This window comes from Bison bison, unplaced genomic scaffold, assembly GCF_000754665.1.
Source record: "Bison bison bison isolate TAMUID 2011002044 unplaced genomic scaffold, Bison_UMD1.0 scf7180017864516, whole genome shotgun sequence".
Classification (NCBI taxonomy): Eukaryota; Metazoa; Chordata; class Mammalia; order Artiodactyla; family Bovidae; genus Bison; species Bison bison.
The window spans coordinates 7,300,236-7,311,547 of record NW_011495069.1 but is presented as its reverse complement, the minus strand read 5'-3'; the positions used below and the strand labels follow the sequence as shown (position 1 = coordinate 7,311,547).

At 43.6% G+C, this 11,312-nt stretch overlaps 1 pseudogene; it reads right to left on the bottom strand.

Moving 5' to 3' along the window:
- Positions 1 to 1,987: 1,987 nt before the first annotated feature.
- On the bottom strand, positions 1,988 to 10,044 carry LOC104981244 (annotated as a pseudogene).
- Positions 10,045 to 11,312: the final 1,268 nt, after the last annotated feature.

Genomic DNA, 11,312 nt, shown 5'->3' with positions numbered 1-11,312 from the left:
CACAATTAGAAAGCATAATTTCTTCAGTGCTCGGCCTTCTTGATGGTCCAGCCCTCACATCCGTACATGACTAGTGGAAAAACCATAGCTTTGACTACACAGACCTTTGTTGGCAAAGTGATGCCTCTGCTTTCTAATATGCTAGAAGGTTGGTCATAGCTTTTCTTCCGAGGATTAAGCATCTTTTAATTTCATGGCTGCAGTCACTGTCTGCAGTGATTTTGGAGACCAAGAAAAGAAAATCTGTCACCACGTCCACTTTTTCCCCTTCTATTTGCCTTGAAATGATGGGCCCAGATCCCATGATCTTAGTTTTTTGAATGTTGAGTTTTAAACCAGGTCTTTCACTCTCCTTTCACCTTCATCAAGAGGCTCTTTAGTTCCTCTTCAACTTTCCACCATTACAGCGGTATCATCTGCATATCTGAGGTTGTTGATATTTTTCCCAGCAATCTCTTGATTCCAGCTTGTGATCATCCAGCCCAGCATTTTGCATGGTGTACTCAGCATATAAGTTAAATAAAGAGGGTGAAGATGTATAGCCTTGATGTACTCCTTTCTCAGTTTGGAACCAGTCAGCTGTTCCATGTAAGGTTCTAACTATTGCTTCTTGACCCACATACAGGTTTCTCAGGAGACAGGTAGGGTGGCCTGGTATTCCCATCTCTTTAAAAATTTTCCAGAGTTTTTGTGATCCACATAGTCAAAGGCCTTTGAGTAGTCGATGAAGCAGAAGTAGATAATTTTCTGGAACTCCCTTTGCTTTTTCTATGATCCAAAAGAGTCTGGCAATTTGATCTCTGGTTCCTCTTCCTTTTCTATTCCCAGCTTGTACATCTGGAAGATCCCACATAACCTGGGGCAAATAAGCCTGTGCATGCCATGACTACTGAGCCTGCACTCAAAAAAATAAAAAAACTTTATTCCTCATGGTGTTTCAGATGAATAATTTTCATTGTCCACACTTACAATTAAGGAAACTAGGGAATAGAGGAGATGAAACACAAGTCATTCAGTTGGAAAGGTGGCAGAGCTGAGACTTCAACCCACAATTGTCTTTTCACCACATTGTATACTTAGTGGGTATGGGTAAGTGCCTACCTATCCTTAAGGCCCAGCTCAAATATTCCCCTGCTCCAAGGAGCTGCCTTGAACCAATGTGTTGGTCTGGATTCTACATCACCCATCAAGGAGGTTAGGTGGTATTGCATGTACTAAAGTGAGCTTCTCTAGCAAACTGCCTGATTTTGAACTCCATCTGGACAAGTTACTTAACTCAAGCAAGCCTCCTCATCACAAGAGACTAGAATAGAACCTAACTAATAAAGTCACTTTGAGGATTAAATGAGATAATCCATGTAAAGCATTTAATTATAAACATTTGATAAATGTTAGCTATTATTACTATTCATATCAGTGTCTTCTTCTTTGGTATACTGTGAGATTCTAGGAGTAAAAGGAACCTTATATCCATCTTTAGTTGAGCAAAATATCTTATTTCCTAGCTCTGCAATTTTGAGCAAGTAGTCCCCTCTATACCAATTTCCTCTTACAAAATGATGATAATTACAATACCTATCTTATAGAGTTGTTATGGAGATTAAACAGGTAAATAAATGTAAAGCTTATTAACACACGGCCTGGCATATACTAAGTGCTAAGAAACATGAGAGACAGGCCTTAGAGATGTGAGTTCAGTTCCAGGCCACCGTAATAAAGCCAGTATCGGTTTCTTTTTTCTCTTTCAAATCATTTTAATAACCTGGCAGTGATTCAAAGTATGAAAAGATGATTCAAACATCTTCCCTTTAAAGAGGATGCTACCATAATTGCCTCACAACAAGCATGATCAAAGGCAAGGAGGAGACCAGATTCAAGAAGCAAGAGCTGTAGCAAGACTTCAAGGCTCACAGATTGAAGAGCATGGTTTCAGAAAGTCTTCTGGGGCTAGCAGGCAGCATAAGGGATATGAGATTTTAAGAGATCCTCAGAGGACAGGCCGAGGTTGCTGGGTCATGAGTACCTTGAAGCATTTCTTGATGGTGATTTCATCTTGAGAGTATTTGTCGTCCAGGGAGAATTGAGCAGGATAGGCCCAAAGGGTCTGTTGTGCCATAGAGTCAGGCTTCTTCAGCATGTAGACCTGGTCTCCCTGCCCACTGTGGTAATACTGGAGTAATCACAGCAAAGCCTAAGCTTTCAATTTCCTCCGCAGCTACCTCTAACTCATAAAGCCAGTATCTTAATAAAGCAAGTCACACAAACTTTTTGGTTTCCCAGTACGTATAAAAATTATGTTTGCACTGTACGTAGTCTATTAAGTGTGCAGTAGCATTATCCTGAAAAAAATAATATACATACTTTAATTTTAAAATAATGCTGTTCTACTATATAGCACATGGAACCCTGCTCAATGTTATGTGGCAGACTGGATGGGAGGGGAGTTTGGGGGAGAATCAGTTTAGTTCAGTTTAGTCGCTCAGTCGTGTCCGACTCTTTGCAACCTCATGAACCACAGCATGCCACGCCTCCCTGTCCATCAGCAACTCCCGGAGTCCACCCAAACCTATGTCCATTGAGTCTGTGATGCCATCGAACCATCTCATCCTCTATCGTCCCCTTCTCCTCCCGCCTTCAATCTTTCCCAGCATCAGGGTCTTTTCAAATGAGTCAGCTCTTCGCATTAGGTGACCAAAGTATTGGAGTTTCAGCTTCAACATCAGTCCTTCCAATGAACACCCAGAACTGATCTCCTTTAGGATGGACTGGTTGGATCTCCTTGCAGTCCAAGGGACTCTCAAGGGTCTTCTCCAAAACCACAGTTCAAAAGCATCAGTTCTTCAGCACTCAGCTTTCTTTAAAGTCCAACTCTCACATCCATACATGACTACTGGAAAAACCATAGCCTTGACTAGGTGGACCTTTGTTGGCAAAGTAATGTCTCTGCTTTTGAATATGCTGTCTAGGTTGGGGGAGAATGGTCACAAGTGTATGCATGGCTGAGTCCCTTTGCTGTTCACCTGAAACCATCATGGCATTGCTAATTGGCTATAACCCAATACAAAATTAAAGGTTTTAAAAAAATTAAAAATTCAAAAAAGAAATAATGCTGTTAGGAAACTCCCTGGCAGAAGGATGCCACACTTTCACTGCTGAGGGCACAGGTTTGATCCCTGGTTGGGGAACTAAGATCCCATGGTATAGACAAAAATAACAAGCAAAAGTAAATAAATAAATAAAGTAACTAAGTAAATAAAAATAATGCTGTTGGTACACTAGACCTGGGTTTCAAATATTTATTCTTTGCTAACTAAATTGACGATGGGAAAAATAGCAAATTAGTCTGTAAGCCTCAGTTTCTTTATGTATAAGATAAGGGTGATAAGAATACTAATATCACAGGGTAATTGTGAGGATTAAGTGAGATAATGCATGCAAATGATTTAGCACAGTACTTGATACATTAAAGATTTTAAATACATTTTAAAAATAAGTATATTAAATAAATTAACAGTGTTGGAGAAATAGTGCCAATAGACTCGCTCAATGCCAGGTTGCCAAAAGCCTCTAATTTGTAAGAAAATGCAATATTTACAAAGTACAATACAATGATGTACAACAAAATCATGTATACCTATAATTCTTCTTTATGCTTTCTTATACCTAGCTCAGTGCTTGGGACATAATAAAATAATAATAATCTTGACGCCCTCCTCCAGGGGATCTTCCCGACCCAGGTATTGAACCTGAGACTTATGTCTCCTGCATTGGCAGGCAGGTTCTTTACCACTAGCACCACCTGAGAAGCCCCAAGTTTGATGAGATTCAGTGAAAGAATACATAAAATTCAACCATTGCCTTTTAACCTCCATCTCCTGAGTTTCACATCGTTGTTTTTCTCATTCCACCTGTAACAGGTGCTTAATTAGTCTCTGGGGGCTTCCCCAGTGGCTCAGCAGTAAAGAATCAACCTGCAATGCCAGAGACGTGTCAGGAACCATGAGTTTGGTCCCTGAGTCTGGAAGATCCCCTGTGTAGGTAATGGCAACTCCAGTATTCTTGCCTGGGAAATCCCATGGACAGAGGAGCCTGGTGGGCTACAGTCTATGGGGTCGAAAGCAGTCGGACACAACTGAGCGATTAAACAACAACAAACTAATCTCTAGTGATGTCAGTCAACTCAGTTATGGAAAATCCCAATGCATCTTTGAACTTCAGATGTGTCCCCACAATATGAATTAGGTGCTATAAAACCCTGCTAATTGTGACTTAGCCATAATTTTGGCTAAAGTTTAACCTGAATGCTGTGTCCACAGAAGCACCAACTTCCCACCTCCCTGTAGATATGGGCTCCCCTGGAGGAAGCAAAGTCATTCAACAAACATAGGAGCTGGAGACACGTGTCAATTCCGCTTTTCTAGGCTCTAGAAACAAAGTTCCAGTGTGTGGGTCCAAGGACTGAGGTATTCTCGGCCACAAGCTCCAGGACACAGACCTTTGAGAGGAGGACCATTCAGGTACTGTTTGTAACAAGGATACAGCAGAGAAACTGAGGCTCAGAAAAGCTAAGCAATGTGCCTAGGGTCACACAGCTGGAAAGCAGCCAAGCTAATAATCAAACCCAGATCTCTTTGTCCTTGAGCCCAGGCCCTGGCCAACCATCTGCTCATAATGCTGGCCTCCAAGAGATCTTATGAACATTCAAAACGATAGTATATAAAGTTTTTGGCACAGCTTAGGCATTCAAAAAATGTCGTCTTCTGCTGCTTTTGCACAAACCCCTCTCTAACCTCTTCTCTCCTTCATTTTGCCATGATAAGATCAAAAGATTTTGCATAACAGACCTCAGTTGAAATGCCAGGTCTGCCACTCACCAGCTAAGGCAAATCATTTCACCTTGCCAAGCCACAATTTCTTCTGTCAAGTGTGGGTATAATGTCTATAACAGAGGCTTATGTTGAGTCAGGGAAAGAAGGGGAAGTTTACACAGATGTGATAGGTCATCAGTCACATCAAAAAGAGTTTATTAACAAAGCATCCATGGGAGCAGGATCTACTGGGCTGACTGTCTGCTACATTAGTTCCAAAGAAAAACAACTGGAAATCCGTAAGCAACAACAAGCAATCTTGGGACTTCCCTGGCAGTCCAGTGGCTAAGACGCCATGCTTCCATTGCAGGGGGCATGGGTTCAATCCCTGGTCTGGGGACTAAGATCCCGCATGCCACATGGCATGACCGAAACAACAACAACAACAAAATAGTAAGAGCAATCTCATGGAAATGATAAGATATAAAGTTAATTTTTTTTTTAGAAACCAGTGCCTTCCTATATTCAAAACCCTGCCAGTTTGAAATTATAATAGAAGTAAACATCTCAGTTATTCCTGCAACCAAAAACATAAAAATATCTGGGAATAGGAAATCCCTCAATAATATGTGAAGTGCTATCAAAATTATTTTTGAGAAACATACATATATATGGCAGATACATGTTATTTATATATAAGGCACATTATAAGGGAAATTGGGCTTCCCTGGTGTCTCAGCAGTAAAGAATCTGTCTGCAACGCAGGAAAAAGAAACCCAGGTTCAATCCCTGGGTCAGCAAGATTCCCTGGAGGAGGGCGTGGCAATCCATTCCAGTATTCTTGCCTGGAGAATCCCAAGGACTGAGGAACCTGGTGGGCTGCAGTACATAGGGTCACAGAGTCAGACACGACTGAAGCAACTTAGCATATATGTATGCTTAGAATATATTCTTAGAATATGTATATTCATATATACTTTGGAAGGATTGATGATGAAGCTGAAACTCCAGTGCCACTCGATGCAAGGAACCAACTCATTGAAAAAGACCCAGACCATGAGGCTGGGAAAGACTGAAGGCAGAATAAGAAGGGGATGACAGAGGATGAGATGATTGGATGGCATCACCTGGCATCCCCAACTTGATGGGACATGAGTTTGAGCAAGCTCTGGGAGTTGGTGATGGACAGGGAGGCCTGGTGTGCTGCAGTCCATGGATGGCAAAGAGCTGGACACGACTGAGCGACTGAACTGACTGAGACACATATACATGCACCAGGCTTCCCAGGTGGTAAAGCGGTAAAGAATCTGCCTGCCCAGGCAGGAGATGCAAGAGACGTGGTTTGATCCCTGGGTTGGGAAGATAGTCTGGAATAGGAAATGGGAACCCACTCCACAATATTCTTGCCTGCAAAATCCCATGGACAGAGGAGGCTGGCGGGCTACAATCCAGGGGGTCCAAAGAGTCAGACATAACTGAGCAATTGAGCACACACACACACATATAATATGTTCACCAAAAAACCTTGAAAATGCTTGGATACATAAAGAAGCATAATCTCTACCTGTGATATTAGATTTCTCTATATTAGTCTAAATTTAAATGTAATGCCTGTGCATCATTTCTGCATGCCTGCGTATCACATTCACACACCATAATAATCTTTTCATAACTCTATGTCACAAGTGCATTTCTCTCGGGAAGGATACACAAGAAACTGGACACGTGTTTACCCCCAGAAAGAAGAACCAAGTCACTGGGGGGAGAGGTGTACATTTGTTTTCTACAATATGGATTCTTTTTACATAAATTTAAAATTTTGTCCTTGAGCTATGTATTACCTCTCCAAAAAAATGTTTTGAAAAAAGAAAAACAAAGTTGAAAGAGCATTCTGAGCGCAATGAAGCCTAAACCTGTGGACAGCCACCTTTCCAGCTCTGTAGTAGGGAGCTATGTGAGTCGGGGCAGGTCTCAGCCTCCCGGCCTTCTTGGTTTCTCACCCTGTCACACAGCTGTGCGGGAGCGGATCTCAGAACTTGTGTCCCCTCGCTTTGCATCTGACGTCTTTCCACCGCATCCAGCTGCTTCTCTGTGAGCACTGGGTTTGGAGGATGGTAAATAGCCACTTTGCCTGGAACACACACACACGAGACACACAGAGACAGACAGACACACACACACATATAGACAGACACGCACACACACAGACATATAGACACACACACACACGAGACACACAGAGACAGACACACTCACAGACACAGATACATAGACACACACACAGACACAGAGACACACACACAGACACAGAGACAGACACACACACAGACAGACATATAGACACACGAGACACACATAGATACACACACAGGCACAGACATACAGACACACACACATAGACAGACACACACACACACACACGAGACACACACAGAGACAGACAGACAGACACACACACATAGACAGACACACACACAGACACAGACATATAGACACACACACACAGAGACACACACACACACACACGAGCCACACCTAGACAGATACACACACAGACACAGATATATAGACACACACACACACACAGAGACAGACACACACACAGACACAGACATACAGACACACACACAGAGACACACACACACATGCACAGAATATTAGAACCCTGTGCATGCAATGCAGATTTGCTCCCTTGGGAGCAGAAACCCTATGCTCAGCGCCTCTCTGCCCTGATCACCTGGAGACTGTCTCATCTCGGGAAAGTTACAGGTTTCATTTTGTCGCTTGGAAGCTGCTGCAGCCAGCAAGGGAATCCGAGCTGACTTGGAGCCAGGGCCTTAATTGGATTGGATCCCCATAGAGGCCATCAGCCTCTCACTGCAGCTTGGCCGGGAAGAAATACTGCCTCTCCAACCCCAAACCCCACTCACATACACCCCAGCCAAGATCTTCAATGGCCTATCACCCAAATAAGGCACGATATTCAGTTTCCAATTATTTGCATTCTCCCTTTCATTTGAACAGCTTTTTACTGTTTCCAGACACTAGTATATACTGTATGTATTATGAGTAGTCCCATGTGATCTCTTTATTTACTTATGCCACAAATTTTTACTGAGGGCCTCCTATATGCCAGGCATTGTTCCAGGCCCAGGTCAGACAACATCCTGGTTTTCACAAACATTCCATTCCATTTAGGAAGAAAGATAATAAGCCAATACCTAAGCCAATATACCTATGCTAGGAGGTAATAAGAGTTATGAAGAAGAAAAAATAGGAGAAAGGAGATGAAGAGAGGAGTTGAGGGGCAGTGGTTAAGAACAGCCTCTCTGATAAGATGACATTTAGGTAAAGACCTGAACAAAGTGAAGGTGATATCTAGGCAGTATCTAGTGCTTTAGGCAGAGAGAACAGCCGGTGCAAAGGCACTGAGGCAAGAATTTCCTTGGTGTGTTGGAGGAACACAAAATAGGCAGATGAGAACAAAAGGTCTTACTTGCTGAGGCCTCCTGCCAATTCGGTGGCTCCTGCCCATTTCCTGCCTGGTGAACACTGGAGACTAGCAGAGGATTTAGAAAAACTTCTTTAGGGGATTCCCTGGTGGTTCAGTGGTTAGGACTCGGTGCTTTCACTGCCAGGGCCTGGTTCAATCCCTGGTCCGGGAAGTAAGATTCCACAAGCCTCCAGCACAGCCTAAAAACACAAAGAAAGAAAGAAAGAAAGAAAAAACACCTTCTTTAGCTAGATAGCAAAAATCAGCTTATGATAAATAGTCCATCTCCAAAAGAAAAAGCTATTTTAGGAAGCTATCCATGGCCATGTTACCCATAAGGGCAAAAAAAGATTATATATTAATAATTATATATAATATATTTTATAATTAGATATGTATATACTATATATGTACCCATCTTAATGGTGGCTCAGACAGTAAAGCATCTGCCTACAATGTGGGAGACCCAGGGTTTGAACCCTGGGTCGGGAAGATCCCCTGGAAAAGGAAATGGCAACCCACTCCAGTATTCTTGCCTGGAAAATCCCATGGACGGAGGAGCCTGGTTGGCTACTATCCATGGGGTCGCAAAGAGTTGGACATGACTGAGCGACTTCACTCATACTATATATGTATATATAATACAGATATATATGTATACATGTTTATATGTATATGCGTATATATAAAACCACTAATGCATATATGTGTGTATATATATAAAACCACACACACACACACATATATACATGCATATGTATAAAAGAGAACTAATGTTTGTTGGCCAAAAACTGTGGCTATAACACTCTACACTGAGCCTCTGTATCCGAGGAAACTGTGGCTCAGGAAGACACGAGACTAAGATCACACAGCCAGGGTTTAAGCTCAGGTCCGCTTGTATGCTTGTCAGCCCCTTTAGACCCTACGCATCTTGAGGGCAGGTCCCTGTCAGTCTTCTTAACCTTTATATGACCAGTGTACAGCACAGGGCCTGGCCCAAAGTTGATGCTTCAAAAATGTTGACTAAACAGTTGAAGATCTGTATTTCCAAACCCTGTTTGTATTCTAATACACCATTTTGTTTCCCTGTCAAAACATGATCCAACCAATCACTGGAATATTCTGCAGCTGTTAAAAATTCCTCAAATAAAACATAGTTCAAAACCCCCCCGTAGTTCATCTACACAATGCAATAATACACAGTCCCTTAAAATGGTGTTCAAGGTTGCTGAGAATGAGGCTGCTAATGAGGGTAGGAGCTAGTGGAGTTGGCCATCAGGATGATGGCATTCTGTGCCTGGTGGCCTCAATTCAGGGCCACGCACCTGCTCCCTCGGCCCACATCCCCACTCCTACCTCCACCCCAGCTCCAACCTCCTAGCCAAGCCAAACATAGCCTGGAGGTTCAGAAATAATAATAATGACCACCGCCATCAGCACTCTTCTTATTATTGGGTACACTGTATGCATAGTCTCATACAATACCTACAACCCAAGTCCACTGTTATTATTGAACCCCATTTTGCAGAGGAAGAAATTGAGGCTTGGAGACCTTCAATCAGTTGCCCAAGTCAAATAGCTGGTAAGCAAGGGACAGAGGTGGGATTTGAACCCAAATCGATTCTGACTCCAGACTGCACCACCCCCTCCCATCACCCACAGCCATCCTGTGGGCAGTACCCTGCGTTCAACCGTCTTCCCCCAGACGCCTATTCCGCCCTTTGCCTCTTGACCTGAGACCATGGCTATGACCTTCAGCACAGAGAAGTAGCTCTCACCGCTAGAGGTGGTGGCCTCGACTCAGATGAGGTGTCCATTTCCTATGGTCTAAAGGTGCAGAGACAGCCACCTGCTGCCACAGGAGAACGCAGGGGGTGGTCTCCAGCCCCCAGCAGCTTCCCTGCAACATCAGACCAAAAATCGACAATCTTTTCCAGCCACAAAGGTTGATTTGAATAAGGACACTTCTTTCTCATCCTTGGGCAGTCACAGTTCATTTATTTGATACTCTGAGGCCTGAACAATCCCAGTTTTTTAGATCACAGCTGGGTAGCAGAGGAGGCGTTGAACTATTTGAAACGCAAGCCGGCAACTGTATTTTTTCAAAGCTGAGAAGTACCCTTCACGCTTCAAAAGAATAAACACGGCCCCCAGCTCTGAGCCGTGCCAAGTCTCAGCATCCAGAGGAGACCTGCAAGCCGCGGGGCCGTGTTTTCCCAGCTGCATCCCACACGCTCAGTCCTCCTCCCTCCGTGGTCGGTGGCTTAGTGATACTTGGAGGCTTGGCTGGTTGATCTGTTTGTTTCCCATATCAAACAGCCACTCATCTCCTCAAATAGCACTGTGCTTCCTATTGGGCTGTCTGTATTTGGACCAGAACTGCCAGTATTTGTATACACACAGGGGACAATCCCTAACAGAAGGACAACAGCCATTCCTCCTGAGCTGATCTCAGACATGGCCATGGTTTTGAAGGCTGAGCCCAACTCTTGTTTTTTCCCCCAACTTGGTTTGCCTCTTTGTTTTCAAGTGAAACTCTAAAAGGAGTCCTTTCTTGCCCAGAACCTGCCCATACCCTTCAGCTGCTGAGTCCACCCTGTTAAGGCAGGGACCAGAGTCCCTGGATTCAAATAACAGGGTCAGGTGGGGTAAACATGTCCAAGCCCCACAGAACGCTGATGAAGTTGCTAGGAGAGGCCTCATCCCAGTTTCACGGTGTGGGGGCTGACTGGGACAAAGAAGGTAAAAGGGGACTGGGCACCTCTTCCTGCTGATCGGAAATAAACACTGCAAGAATCAGCAGGAACAGGATATTTACCTGACCTTCAAGTGCCCCCTAACAGATTGCTATCCCCCACCCCGCCAGAAAGGGAGGGGAGATTGCAACTTATACAGTGGAGAAACCAGACCACCTCTTAACCCGGAGATCAAAATGAGCACACTCTTCATTGACACGTACACACTGTTTTATTTAAAATGGATAACCAATGAGGACCTATTGCATAGCACAG